Source organism: Tachypleus tridentatus, chromosome 3, assembly GCF_004210375.1.
Source record: "Tachypleus tridentatus isolate NWPU-2018 chromosome 3, ASM421037v1, whole genome shotgun sequence".
Classification (NCBI taxonomy): domain Eukaryota; kingdom Metazoa; phylum Arthropoda; class Merostomata; order Xiphosura; family Limulidae; genus Tachypleus; species Tachypleus tridentatus.
The window spans coordinates 9070917-9087049 of NC_134827.1; the positions used below are offsets into that span (position 1 = coordinate 9070917).

The 16133-nt window shown below is 32.7% G+C and overlaps 1 protein-coding gene across 15 annotated transcripts in view; it reads right to left on the reverse strand.

Moving 5' to 3' along the window:
• Window positions 1-7591: 7591 nt before the first annotated feature.
• The window catches only part of LOC143246310 (uncharacterized), a 219730-nt gene continuing 211188 nt past the window's right edge, over window positions 7592-16133 (reverse strand). For 14 of the 15 annotated variants that reach the window (XM_076492811.1, XM_076492814.1, XM_076492807.1 and 11 more), the window contains one exon: window positions 7592-8527. The gene's annotated coding sequence lies outside the window, so the exon portion shown is untranslated. Of the gene's footprint in view, window positions 8528-11656; window positions 11717-16133 lie in introns of all 15 variants that reach the window. The other variant, XR_013025909.1, reaches the window with a different exon arrangement.

The window sequence follows — 16133 nt, forward strand, 5'->3', positions numbered from 1 at the left end:
AAATCTTTTGTAGCTCAGGGGTAAGTCTGAAGTCTTATAACATTAAGAACAAAAGCCATGCCCATGTGGGTTAAGGCGTTCGATTCGTAATCTGAGTGTCGCGGGTTCGAATCCCAGTCGCACCAAACATGCTTGCCCTTTCAGCCGTGGGGGCGTTATAATGTAACAGTCAATCCCACTGTTCGTTGGTAAAAGAGTAAGTAGTCCAAGAGTTAACGGTGGGCGGTGATGACTAGCTGCCTTCCCTCTAGTCTTACACTGCTAAATTAGGGACGACTAGCGCAGGTTACTCTTGGGTAGCTTTGCGCGAAATTCAAAACAAACAAGAACAAAATCTAGCACCCGTGGCGGGCATAACACAGGTAGACCAATGAGTACCTTCACGTTTAATAGCAAGTAAACGTTAATTATACTTCAGTTTCTGTGAAGTAATTTATTAAGTTTAATGTCTATTTTACATATGTATTAATGTTTTACGTTTATACATTTTTAAAGATTTCCCGTGAATTTTAAGAAACCTATGAACAGTGTTTCACAACTTTATGCACTTTCTCCTTGTGTTTTCCGTTCACTTGTACAAAAATATTCACACATATCAAGTGCTATTATGTGTCTGTTTTTCTGTTTTGTCTTAGATCTCTCTGATAGCTTTTTAATGTACTTATTAATAATTTGTTTCTTAGGTATAATATATTAGAGTCTATATGAAGATATTCAAAATGTTTCTAATAAACTATAGAAGCCCCCTAGTGGCACAGCGGCATGTCTGCGGACTCCCACCGTTAAAATCCGGGTTTCGATACTTGTGGTGGGAAGAGCAGACATAGCACTTTGTGTAGCTTTGTACTTAATTCCAAAGAAACAAAAGCTAAATAAATTCAACTGGCTAGGTAGTTACTTTTAATAACACTTGTCTGATAAATATTATATTGTTTTGTGTTAATCAACTTACCGACCTATAAAAGTACACATACATATATTTTTTTTGCGTGTATGTGTACTTTATAATGGTTTTTCCTTCTTATCTTGAAATAGACTCTGACGTGTGCCCAGTTGGCAAGACTTAGCTTTCTTTTACTTTATGGTCAAACTTCGGATTAAGTTTTGTGTGCGTTTTCCTTATAGCAAAGCTACATCGGGCTATCTGCTGAGTCCGCCGAGCGAAATCGAACCCCTGCTTTTAGCGTTGTAAATCCGTAGATCTACCGCTGTACAAGCGAATGGACTTACGTTTTGTCATAAACACGTTTGTGTGGAAAGAGTATCTATGGTATTAAGACGACAGAAGAGAAGTATCAAACTTCACTTTTTAATAGTGTTCTAAAAAGATTTTGTTTGTTTTGAAATTCGCACAAAGCTACCCGAGGGCTAACTGCGCTAGCCGTCCCTAATTTATCAGTGTAAGACAAGAGGGAAGGCAGCTAGTCATCACCACCCACCGCCATCTCTTGGATTACTCTTTTACCAACGAAAAGTCGGAATGATCATGACAATATAAAGCCCCCACGGCAGGTTTGGTGCGACGGAGATTTAAACCCACGACCCTCAGACTACGAATTGAACGCCTTAACCCACCTGGCCAAGACGGGCCTAATTTCAAAAGAAAGAAGAATTTTGATACATAGACTATTTTTTTAGGTACACTTAAGTAAATTACTTAGTACGTTGTGATACGTACTCATGAGCAACATTAAAAATGTTTTCTAAGATATTCTAATTTTGATACTTATGTTGGTCTGGAGATGTGTGCTCCAGAGTGCCATGTCAGAAAGGTTTCTTTTTTTTTTTTGCTAGAAAAATTAAAATTTTAAGTTAAAAGGAAGTGATTGTTAAATTCTCCCAACTGTAAGCAACGGGAGTGTTACTCTTCTGAATTTGTTTTACAGGTTGTATTAATTAATTAATTCACGCGCCAGAAGGCGGTTGCAGTGTAATATTTTATGGAACTTTGAAACGGAATCGAAAGCAAACAAAGTATATTTCATCGATGATTTGCAAGAAAGAATGATGCTTATAACAAAGGTTGATAGCAAGATATGCGTAAAGAAAATGAAAAAAAAAAAATCCCATTAGTCGGTTTAAAATAGACGTGTAAGCGGGCACCTTTCCTTTAGCCAGCAGTTCAAACTTAAGGAAAATTATGCCAGAACCATTTGACGTTAGTATTAGGTGGCATTTAGTTTGAAATATTTTAGGCTTTCCCAGTGTTCTCATGCAGTGATTTTCTTTAGTTATATATCACTCAATACCATTTGAAAACTCCAATCCTGTATTAGGTATGAGACCATACAAATTAGGTTTTGCCTTAGTTTTTAAAATTTTACGTCATGGTATATTCAACATGACGTTTTACAATCATATAAATATATCGTTTTTTCCTATTTCTATTTCAATAAAATAAAATAAAAAACACGTGGGGTTAAGCAATGCAATTGACCCTGAGGAGACAGGCAGTCAGAGGCTGGGATTTCCTGTAATCTTACTCTTAGTAGAGGATATTGACTTCTCTTATCGCGGAGCTTACAGAAAGCAGGTCGGGCGCGTGGTCATGGGTTCGGCCCTAGTGAAAGGAAGGATACTGGCCTTTTTTAAGGATGTATTAAACCAGTAGCGAGACCAACTCTATTCTTTTTATTTTAAGGGAGCGTTGGTCGACTGCATTCTATCTGTAAATATCTCCAACAGTGGAAAATTACCGGAACACATACATATTCTAACCCAATACCCTCTTTTATATGTACGTTATTTTTTAAAATGCTTCACATTTTATGACTACACCTTCACCCATTTTTAAAACAATGCCTTCTCATTTAATAATTGTAATGTTTTCTTGATATTATAGGTTACTTAAAAGGGCACGGCCAGGTGTTGTTTTTTTTCCCCATAAATAAGAACAGCGATGACAATTACATTAAAAAAAAAAGAGTGCTGTTCTTTAATAGTTATCAATAACATATGATCAAAAATACTTACCCTGGCATGGCCAGGTGGTTAGAGCGCTCGACTCGTAATCTGAAGGTCGCGAGTTCGAATTCCCCGTCACACCAAATATGTTCATCTTTTCAGCCGTGGGGACGTTATAATGTTACGGTCAATACCACTATTAATTGGTAAAAGAGTAGTCCAAGAGTTGGCGGTGGGTGGTGATGACTAGTTGCCTTCCCTCTAGTCTTACAATGCTAAATTAGGGACGGCTAGCGCAGATAGCTCTTGAATAGCTTTGCGCGAAATTCAAAAGCAAACAAACAGGTTATTTAAAAGTTATAAGTTTTAACGTAGTCCATGCATTACGATATTTCCTTTCACGTTCTGCTCGTCTTCATCGGTATCTCAAGTAACACAAACTGTATAATTAAAGTATAATTTTCCCTGAATGTTTTATAAATTTTAAGAGTTATGTACCGCATGAAACATAAAAATAGATCAATGACTTGAAATGCTTTTACATATATTTCAAAGTAACGCTATATATATTTACAAGTATTCAGTATTCGTTTTGTTGTTTTATAAGAGCAAAACTACACTATGTTTATGTGCATTCTGGTACACAGCAGGGAATCAAACCCCGGGCTCTACTGTTGTAAGTCTGTAAACATATCGCTGACCCACCAGGAAACTTTATGATAAAAGTAAAGGACATAAACTAAAATAAAGAAAAACAACTTTGATTGTAATTATTATTTTTTTTTTTTTTTTGCATTTTACAGATTTACGTATTATATTTATTTATTTCAAATGAAACAAGTCGCCAACAGATTAGTGGAAAGAACAATTTTTTTTTTTTAAGCCACATGAGAGAAGTATTGATAGAGTGTATGGGTTGAAGATACATACTTGCTCAATTGTTGTCATAGCTTTGTATTGACGAAGAATGTATATACATATATATTAGTGTTACTCGGTATTGACGTGCACTATATACCTTACACTTATTGATATATACATATACATATATAATATTTATCTCAGTGTTTAGTGTTTCCTTTACGTGATGCAAACATTCAAACTGAAGACTGATACGTTACTGACATTGATTAAATGATAGTTACGATAATATATACATGACTTGGAGTCTTAAATATTGCTTTTCATTTTTTTCATGAGAGAGATAAGGCAACATCAAATATCCATTCATCACCTAAGCACATGCGTTACGTTTTCTATCTTGGAATATTGAATAGCAACTTTCACTGTATTTAAGGACCAGAAAGATGACATTTAGTTACATTTATCTTATGTTTTGGGTTGAAGACATTAATAAAGGGTGAATGACTAAGGCAAATGATACACCATGTTTGTTTCTTATTAGTATGATTGCTCTAGTGTAAGCTCTGCACACCACGGGCATCCAAGCGGCAGACATAACGTTGTGCCACTGGAGGGATTGTTCACTAATATTTGCTCATCTAGTTTAAACTAAACATTTTCCACATCGGGATAATATATAATGTTTTCAAAAAAGCGTCTTTGTTGTGATTTATTAAAGTATTGTCACTCACGTTTTAAACATCGGCTGGAAAAAATATGATACATTTTTAATAAATCTAACTTAATAATCCTCAGTTCAGAAGTTTTGTAAAACAAAAAAACAACAGGAAACGAACAGTTAACTTATAAATGCAATACTTAAACTTAACGTGTTAAACATTTCGTGAAGGAGAGATGTCTTTAGAGGTAAATTTATAATACAAATAGTTATCGGTAGATTAGCGATAAGGATACTTGGCAAACCAATGAGTAGCTGTGCACTTAAAAAACAAATAAAACTCACATTTGACAAAAAAGTTTAAAAGGTTTGATACATTTAGTACTTAAGAAAATATTCTGGTCTCTATATATAGTGACATATTTTATTATAAGTTCATAAACGCATTAAGTGTTTTATGTTCTTTATATGCAAAAACGGCTCGTTTGGGTTGAGAAAATATTTTACATAGAAGAGCGAACAACGTCTCGACCTTCTTCGGTCATCGTCAGGTTCACAAAGAAAGAGGTAACTGATCGGAAGCTGACCACATGTTTGAAAGGGGTTGTGTAACTGAGTGTCGGAATGTAGAGGGCGGTGTTAGATGTTTGAATATATAATTTTATTTATATTTATATTGAAAGGGGTTTCTTTGTGAATCTGACGATGACCGAAGAAGGTCGAAACGTTGTTCGCTCTTCTACATAAAATATTTTCTCAACCCAAACGAGCCGTTTTTGCAAATAAATTTCTCAACAAGTGGGTTTCTCGACATCACTGATTGTTTTATGTTCTGTATCAAAATTTAGTTAAGCCAAGTAACAAAATTTATTAGTGCGGAACAGACACAAATATTATCTAGCTCTTCCAAAGTGCCCGACAAGGCCAGGTGGTTAAGGCACTCTACTCGTCATCTGAGGGTCGTGGGTTCAAATTGCTGTCACACCAAACAAGCTCACCCTTTCAGCCGTGGGGACGTTATATGTTTGGTCAATCCCACTATTCGTCGGTAAAAGAGTACCTCAAGAGTTGGCAGTTGCTGATGCTGCCTTCCCCCTAGTCTTACACTGATAAATTAGGGGTGGTTAGCACAGATAGCTTTGCTAGAAATTAAAGAAAAAGAAAGGAAAAATATACAAGTCTTTCAAAACGCTCCCATGTAATTAATTGGTAAACTGTCTGATACACGAAATAAAGCGTGGAGAGTAATACCCATGCACTTACAAGATTTTTGAAGTTTTCTATTTATTTTAATCACGAATTATTTCTTCAAAGGTGACTACAATTTGTTAGATTTTAAACTCTTAAATTAGGATTTAAAAACTTGTTCGTGTAATTTCAAAATAATTATTTCTATGTGAAAAAAATGTAATAACAAGTAAAACTTAAGAGATACTGGGCGTATATAATTTACGTCTATCAGACTTGTTGTTTTCTTTTTGAACCAACGAATAATGGGATTGATTTAAACATTATAACTCGCCCACAGCTGAAAGAGAGAGTATGTTTGGTGTAACGTGGATTTGAACCTGGAACCCTCGGATTAGGAGTCGAGCGCCTTAACCACTATCAGAACGACCACTACCTCACAATTTCGAATGTTATAACATTATGTCTACAGAAAAACTAAATTCTTAGTTTCAAGAAATGTTTAAACTGTTTCCACATACGGCGAGTCTGTGCGTTTTCTTATGGAAAAGCCACATCAGGCTATCTGCTGAGTCCATCTAAGGGAAGGGAATCCTGGATTTTAACGTTGTAAATCCGTAGACTTACCACTGTACCAGCCGGGTATCACATATGTCGATTTTTAAATACATTTTAACGATGTCATTATGTTTTTCAAAGTATTTATTGTAAAGGGGGTAGTTTTGTCTGCTAGTTGTTTTTCAAGAAGACCGTAGTTTATGTTACAAATTTATCGAGTTCTAACCTTAAAGTATTGAAAATATATTATGCAACACTGATTAATTAAGGCGAAAACTTGTCTTAAATGACTGTGGCTACAATTTTAAATCATAAGTTTTTAAATTCATATATGTGCCGCATGATCAATAACAATTTCTTGCAACCAAAATACTAGAAAAGATATATAATTAGTCATAAATTGATGAGAACTTAAGACATTTCGTTTTTTTCCTTTAAAGTAATTGATAAGCAAATATATCAATGTGACTTGATTAGGATTTCATTTTGAGAATGAGATATTATAATAATTTCATATCGAATTTAATAAACTGTTTCACAAAAGTTGCCCCTATCAAATGCTTCCCAAGTTAAAATGAAAACTGATCGTAATAAATACATAATGTCACCTTTTCCACCAACCTTATGCTGTTAAAAAAAAAGAGAGAGAAAAAAAGCAGATTTTACCAAGTAATCTACACGGAGTCAATATTTATTCCAAGGATGTCTAAACTAGTACTTTTCCTCTCGCCTTCGCACCAAGCTCTCTATGAATTGCCACGTGGAAAACCTTTTTCTGCTAATACTCTACATTCCAAAAACCCTAGGAGACGGAAGGCATTAATTGTCTGCTATTTCCATAGTCGTGGTTATTTCTGTCTGCGATGCAAGTTCAACACCACACATTTCCGGCACATTTTCAGCATTGCGTCTGATCATTTTAAGAGAAAAAAACTATTATGCGTTTACGTTGAGTTTCATATAATATTTGAATCTAAACCTATAACTGTATATTGTTTGTTTTACATTTCGTCACAAAATAAGTCTAGCACAGAAAAAATAATATAAACTTGTATGTATATATATATATTCCTTATATATTTTATTTAGTGCGTCATGTATTTCATATTACTGCAAAAAGAAAACTTATTGTATTACGTATGTAGATATTTTGTACTGGAATTATTAGTTTAGTTTAAAATTTTAAAATGCAGTGTGTTATCTGTATCATACGTATAAAGGAGAATAAAATTATCAATGATAAGCGAGAACTGTAAATTTATCAGCTTGGAAAACAGTGGCATAAAAAATCGTAAGATTCGTAAATTTCTTTTCCAAAATAGATGGAAACTGTGATGCTGCGTAATTACCACATTTTTTTTTTATCAGTACACGATTAAGAACTCTAACATAACGCATAAAAACATCACGCATTTAATATCCAGATGACATCAAATTTAATTGAATAAAATCAGATTCATGGATTTTTTACAACAATGCACTTGAAAGAACAGCAAGAGTTATTTTCAATTACCACGAGACAATTTTAGTTTAGCTAAACAGATTCTGATCTATTATCAACATCTTAGATATCTGTGGAAACGCAGGTGTGGTGATATGTTTTGTTGCACTGTAAATATCATATAGGTTTACAGAGACAACATAATCGAAGTAGACTGACGTACAAGATGTAATGACAACACGACAGGGACACATTATAAAGACATTCAACCTTTTTATCATGGTCGATTCGATTCAACGTACTTAACTTCTTGTTTCCTAAATATATCATAAACAATTGACATCCACAACCAAAAACATTCAGCATAAGATACAAAATTAATGAACAACAAAGTTACACAAGTATACAAAGAAAACTTCCATGAGTATTACTACATCGCCAAGAACTTTCTCTTCCATCAAAAGGAAATCTTTTTCCATCCTAATCAGACTACACTGCAATGAGTTCTGAGAATAGTAGTTTAGCAATCACATAATTACCCATTAGGGTTTACAATATTAGTTTCGGGCACAGCACAATAAATATAAGAAAAAAAAAGAGAACTATATTACACAACTTTCATCGTCCAGTACACACATATAGGTGATCATAACTGCAATTTTAGCCAGTAGGTTCAGTGACAGTTTGGCTTGCTTTTAGTACTTAGAGGAACATATATAAATTTACCAATTTGATTCAGTCTTAAGGGTTAGAATAATATTTTATTTCCTTCAGTTACTTTAAACCGAATCTTGAGGTTGAACCATTAACTATTAATTTTTCAAACGAGTACGGAAACGTTTTGTTTTGATCATAGGGCTCCTTTTGGCTGTTGCAATATTTGTGAGATGTTCCCTTTCATACTCTGCGTGTTACTGCAATAGAAAAAATAACAAAAACAAGCAATTAGTCGTTTTCTTTAGTTTCCTAAATTTCCGTTTAAAGTCATCGACAGCAACAACCAAAATCTGTTAAATTAACGTCATAAACAATAAGGATTATAAAATACTAATAAACCGTAACTATTGTATTTCCGTTTGTAAAAAGGGTACTTATAGAAATAGGTTAACTTGTTAAAAAAAAATTAACAACCGCAAATTCTGTGTGACTTGTGGCTCTAACGCCACCACCAATACTACTAAGCCAGTAGTGGTCCGTTATATTCTGTTTTATACCTGTGAAGTATAGCAAATTATTCTATGTATTCGTGACAACTCAATCACAAAATGTTGATATCTTTGATTTAATGGAAATGTTTAACCATCGTGATTTAAGTATACAGAGTCATGCATTACCAACACATACACACATAGAATGACCTTGTGTATTGATAATTAACAATAACATAGGCATGTTTTCTCCTGAACTTCTGAAACCACAGCAAATTATCGCAGTATCATACTTCGTTATCGCAATAATCTAAATAATGAGGTTCAACATTTACTATCTTATTGATAATTACGACGATCCAGTAAATATATACATGTACTAATCTAAGTACATATAAAAACCACTACTGGTAGACTACCTTTTATCATCCAATAGAAAGTAGAGCATCAAGCATAAAAACCTGAAGTACCAATCAGAGCGTGGGAATGATTAACATTCGAGATTTAAGTACCAAAAGGATTTATCCAATGATATAATATGCACGGTAAATTTTAAAGAACTTCGCAAACCGATTAGTGTCATAACTTTATATCTGTTGAGATGACTAACATGACATTAATTTCACGTGGATACAAATTTGACCTTCTGTTTAAAAATGCTCTATATACAGATAACATCGCACAAGTTTAAGATGTTTTACAGCGAACGTCTTTCAACCTGTTTTTATCTATACGAACTATTGTACGAGTAACTATGCACATGAAACTAATACTTTTTATAAAGAAAAGTTTAACATAGAACAAGAAGTTTCACAGTTTCATGTTTATCCAGTCCTTGGTCATTACTTCCCTTATCTGTGTCACTTGTATCTTAAATATTAATGTATTCTGCATCGTTAAGCTCGCACCCACCCATCTTTCCTGTTATCCCTGCAATTAGCCTGTAGATACGTTCGTCAGGTTAAGTTGTTGTTTGTTTTTGAATTAAGCACAAAGCTACACAATAGGCTATCTCTGCTCTGCCCACCACGGGTCTCGAAACCCGGTTTTTAGGGTTGTAAGTCCACAGACATACCGCTGAGCCACTGGGGGGGCATACAGGTTAAGTGGTCTTATGTTAGAACATGTCTTTTTTGGTTATTTGTTTGTCACTAGAAGCACGTTTTTTCTTTTGTCCATCAATACATACGTACTTGTGTGTGTGTGATCAATCACTTTATAACTATACAATGAAATTAGATATGACAATACAAAACTAAACGTTAGCAACACCCGTTTTACTTGAAATATGAATGGTACAGAGATTCTAGCAGACGCCAAGGAAATAAGTGTTTTACCTTTACATTTTTCATGTTAAACTTAAGAATTTTGGTATATTTTCTTCAAATATACAATTTTTAAATTTGTATGGCAGAGCAATTATGTATGATGACATTTTACTTCGTAAGATGACGCCACATACCGTGACTACGTAATAAGTAAGCAAGCAAGGTTCACCTCTTCCACACAAAAAAACAAACAACAAAACACATTCATGGTACTATATCTGTTTGCTGGCTAATTTATTTATAGGTCACGTGTAAGTTAATATATTAAGAGTCTTGAACTTGCAAACCTTGGATGTTTCTGGTTTGTATACATAACATATATTTTCATTAAAAGTATATTTGTTTCTATTGTTTATCTAACCATTGCTTAAATAACGACATTCAAACTAACAATGCTAAAGACAGACCTACTAGGAATGGAAAGTAGTCATATTTAAGGTGATTGTTTTGCCTCTATCTTTCCTAAAGGTTAATCAGATATTGCTTCAATTTTAGAACATTTAAAAATACAGGCGTGCACATACACAACACGTACGCTTAAATATATTTCTTATAATTGCAGATGAATGGAATGCACTTTTTTTATTTTTTCAAACTTAAGCACGATAATGAAACCATAACCTATGAAACTTTGTAAGGATTTTTTTTTCAAGTCTCTTAAATGCTGGGTCTATTTGTTTTTCTACTGCGAAAGCTACCACGACCAAGAAACATGGAACAATTTGAATACAAGCACATATGACTGAACTTGGATCAATTGATAGTGTTCGCGGTAAAAAATTCATAAAGTATTTAACTACAGACATTATTAAAACAGAAATTAATTGCCAAGTCTATATGGATAAAAAAATATAACAGTGCTCAGGGGTAAATGAAGTTTCAACTTGAACACTTCTGTTTTAAAACGTAGTCCCCTTCTTTTGAAGATGATTAGTCCCCTTAGAAACTACAATAAACAGAGAAGGTGGAAACGGTGTTACTAGATTTGTTGTTGTTATTCCCAGCGAACCAGTTAAACAGCAGATACCTTTCCATACTTCTTCATGTTCTCTACTTTAAAAGCGTTCAACTAAAACCTTATAGATGATGTAATCCAGTCTGTATTGAACAGTCTCGTCCACTTTAGTCACAAAAACAGTCAGCAAATTGTGTGCTTTTAGTAACTCTTCTTAGTGAAGAAGCTGTAATTTGTCAAGACGTTGTTCGGTCGTAACTGACCACATTTACTAGATTTTTTTATAACTGTTTAAGGCTGGTTCAAAAGGTTTTATTATACACAGGTAAAATTCGTTGAATGCAACATCAGCAAGTATCATATTATCTTATTCTGTCTATTTTAAAATTAATCTATCTAATTCTTTTGTCGCATGTTATATTTTTATTAGAAGTTATTCTACACCAAGCTGGTATACGTTAACATATTTTAACACGCAGTTTTGATCAACTCATTGAATAATTTAACGTTAAAAATGTTCATTTTCTGTTGTGAGATGTTAAGGTTGTGTTTGTCAATTGTCAATTAAAAGACTTTTATTCATATTTTTTTATAGTATAAATATATATATACCTTGTTGTTGTTAGGATTAGAATTCTTCTACAGTAGGTGTCTGTGACTTGTTGGCGATAACTTCAACGATAAATGAACGACACGCACTTTACTTAACTGCCTCACACACACACACACACATATATATATATATATAGTAAAAGTAAACTATATAATTTATAACAAATTAGCGCCAAACTTGCTTCTAAGTGAAAGTTGACTTTCTTGGTTTAAGATCCACTGAATTTGTGTTCAATACAGTGTTCTTTTACTGAACATAAAATGCACGAATACAGCTGCAGAATTTATTGACAATTGATGAAAACCAAAAACTAACATTGAAAATCCATGCCAAGAGAATGATCCTCCACACTATTAACTAGTTGTAAGCGAATAGAAGATAATATCTAACAGTAGTTTATACACTTTTATAAATAATAAACTCAAAACTTGATATTAAAACATGAATGAAGCATAAATTAGAGCTTTAATCATAACCAGGCTGTATATGTTATATACTCGTGCAATAGTAGAATTTTTGTTAACAAATTTTTAGACCGTAATTTATGGGTCGTTTGTTTGAAGTTAAGCAAATAACCTCGTTTAGTTTTTCTATAAAAAAACACATAAGATACTGAAAATTCTTGCTGTTTTTAGTTAACCACAAAGCTACACAAAGGGTTATTCGAACTCTGCTCACGACGGGTATCAAAACGCGGTTTCTAGCGTTGGAATTACACAGACATTCTGCTTTGCCATAGGGGGACATTACTCGATAACACGTCCTGTGTATGTTTTTTATTTATAGAAAAGTCACACCTAGCCATCTGTTGTGTCAACCGAAGGGAATCGAACCCCTGATTTTAAAGTTGTAAATCTGAAGACTTACCGCTGTTCCACTAGGGTACTTACAGGTCGAGTTTTATACGAGTTTTTCAGAAGTTGAAATGCATGCTTAGTAAGAGTGCATAAACCATGAAACAAAATTCCAATTGATATAAAACATAAAAACCAACAAAAGCAATTTTTTTTTTTAATTTACAAAAACATTAAACATGAAAACGGACATATTATCTTAATAATAGAACAATTAATTTTTCAGGTAAATATATTACACATCTGTCATTAAATTAGCATCATTACCTTGGAGTACATTAATTTAATTAAAATTACAATATTTTGATATTATGGTTGCATTTATGATAACATAATTAAGAGTTAAGTGTTTTCGTTTGGTTTCACAAGTTTGCGGTATAAATTGTGATCTGGCCTGGGGGCTTTCTTAGGTTGCCGGAAAAAATTAGATCAACTTTTACAAGAGATATCCTGGTTTGTTTTGAATTTCGCGCAAAGTTTCACGAGGGCTATCTGCGCTAGCCGTCTGTAATTTAGCAGTGTAAAACTAGAGGGAAGGCAGCTAGTCATCAACACTCTTGGGTTACTCTTTTACCAACGAATAGTGGGATTGATTGCAACATTATAACGTTTCCCCCACGGCTGAAATGGCGAGCATGTTTGGTGTGATGGGGATTCGAACCTGCGACTCTCGGATTACGAGTCGAGTGCGTTAACCACCTGGCCATGCCTGGCCCATGAAATATATGAAAAATTAAGCGTTTTTTTCGTTAAAAGTAATTGGTCAATTATTTTATAAATAACCTAAAAAAACAAATACCTTATGAAGGGTAAGAATATAACTACTGCTATTTCAAAGTTTCAGCATAACGAGTCTGCATGTATTTTGTTAAATCAAACTTAACATCTTCGATGTAAATGTCGTACCCAGGAGTTGGAATTGCTCGAAATTATTAATTATGAAATAAGTTTTGTTTTCCAGTTTGAATTAATGTGCAACACACTAGAACATAGAAAGCCAAAAAATTAATCTAACGACTACATTAAAACAAAGACGATAGCAGAATGCATACCATATATCTTTCATTCCTTTACTGGGCAGCATTTTTTATTATTGACCCGGATTTGCTGATGACAATCAGAATTGTTATATTAACTTAGTCACAGCAAAGGTTTTAGTTAACAATAATCAAACTATTTCATATTACGACTTTAAACTCTGTTATGTATTACCATTTCTTTATGTATTTGTTTTTCATAATGGTGCGATATTTGTGATTTAAGAATTTCGACGCTGGGGATCTTTATCGACTACGAGAGAAAATGCGGAGAAGACATTTTTTTTAAAGTTTCTGAACTTTTGGAAAATTATCATAATAATGTTTCCTAATATGAGAATAAAACTTATTTGTTGTACAAATTTAAAATATTGGCATTTTGTTAACCTTTAACCAAAAATAAAATATTGTGAACAACAACAACAAAAGAATACAATAGAATGATGCGAAAACCATTACGTCTTTACAATGAATAATAATAATACAAAGATATATATATATATATATATATATATATATTTTTTTCAGATGACGCTATAATTGATTCAGGTAAAACCAAAACTACTGTTCATCCACCTAGTTTACATTGTATTTATTTTACTACAGTTAAGAAAAACTATTACTTTCTGGATTTTTTGTTTAATATAGAGATAACACAACAAAACTACTGTTGGCATACTGAGATACTACTATTAACTAGAATAATACAATTATGAGGGACTAGAATACTACAGAAGTACGATAATTAATATTACAGTCATGACCGACAGCTCAAACTTTATAAAGACAGGATTACCAGTAACCGTAATGTTAAAAAGGTTTAAGTACTAGATGAAGTCTCGCAGCGGGTCAGCGGTAATTTTAAGGGCTTACAACTCTAAAATTCGAGATTCGATCTTCCCCCGGTGAACAGAACGCAGATAGCATAGTGCGTCTCTTTGCATTAAGACGAACTAACTAATTGGAATCCTGCAAAGATATAACCACTGACGACAATAATACAGATTATAAAAAATATAGTAGTATCCAGTCTTGACTGCTAATGAGAATACTGCAATGTTGAAACATTTATTTTCTTTCATTTTCGACACAATGTGACAGCTGAATGACTATGTGATACTGTTTGCCAGTTCTTACATTCTTCAGTAATGACTGTTTTGTAATCGTAACCAAACTGCTTGTCATCTTTATATTTAAAAGAAAGATACTAAATTTATCATAATGAAATACGAAAAATAAGAAACTTCATAAACCGAATATGAAAAAAGGTTTACCTCTGAAAATACTCGACTTTTAGCGTTTTTCATTTTCGTCTGTAATTTATTGTTCAAACCTACTTGTTTTATTAGCATCATAAATTTATTGTCATTATTGATAAAAGTAAATATAATAAAGAAATAATTTATAATTATTGAACTACGGAATATTTAAGGATTTCTTTTAAAAAGCAGAACCAACATTATGATATTTCATAACCTTTCTTGCACTTCAACTAAATTAAATATATATCTATATGCATTTACATGTTAATTTTAATGAGCTACGATTCAGCCACATATATTTGCTTTGAAGTTACTGAAGGGACGTTGAAATGTTCTTTCTTGTGTAAAAGTGATCACTGCATCAACAGAAAACTTATTTGCATTTCTAAGACAAAAAAAACAAACAAATTGAGAAGAAGCAGAAACTGATCACACTTTACTTTAAATGTTACAGTTATAAGACTGGCACGTTTGTGCTACTGTACTTTAAAGAATGAATACAATTTTAATGTTACTAGATGGATATAATCTTTACTGTTTATGTTCATATTTGTGGTACGGTTGTGATGTTTTCAGCCGACAGTTTATTTTGTTTTTTTATGGGTATTGCTCATGTTACGTAGTTCTAAAATTTGCTACGAAATTACACAGAATTTTTTAAAAAGTAAATTACAACGTTTTCACTATCTATTGTAAAAGAAACACACTTATTCACAGAAGATTTTCAGTCATAAATAAAATAATTAGATGTATAGATATATATGTATTGCTCAAATATTATGCCACTTCCAGTTTCTACTATAAGATTTCAATATTGTTACCTAGGAATATAGATACATATATCTATTATTATTATTTGTACCCATTGTACTATGAGTACATTGTGAGCTTTATAACACCAAATATTAACACATAGTCTCATACTTTATACATTTCTACATTAAAATGTTGTGAACTAAAAATAAGGCAGAAGGTGGGATCATAAATAAGACTATGAAACTAACAAAACAACTATAGTGTTGTGTGAAAAAATATTTTTTTTTTCTCTTCTCATATTGATTCACATAAACAGAAGGGTAACTTATTATCTAGTTATACAGTACTTAAATTAATCCCAAATTTGTTTTTCATGAAAGTCCATGTTCAGGGGTAAAATGTCCTCAGACTTACTTCCATTTTGATGGTAAACATATGATGAAATGTAAACTTTTAAAAAAATCAGACAAAGAGATAATCAAATGTATTGGTAATTTTGCACTAGATTTTAACAAAATGTTGAATGCCTACACTGAAAATACAATTCAATATGCAAAGGATTTTTTT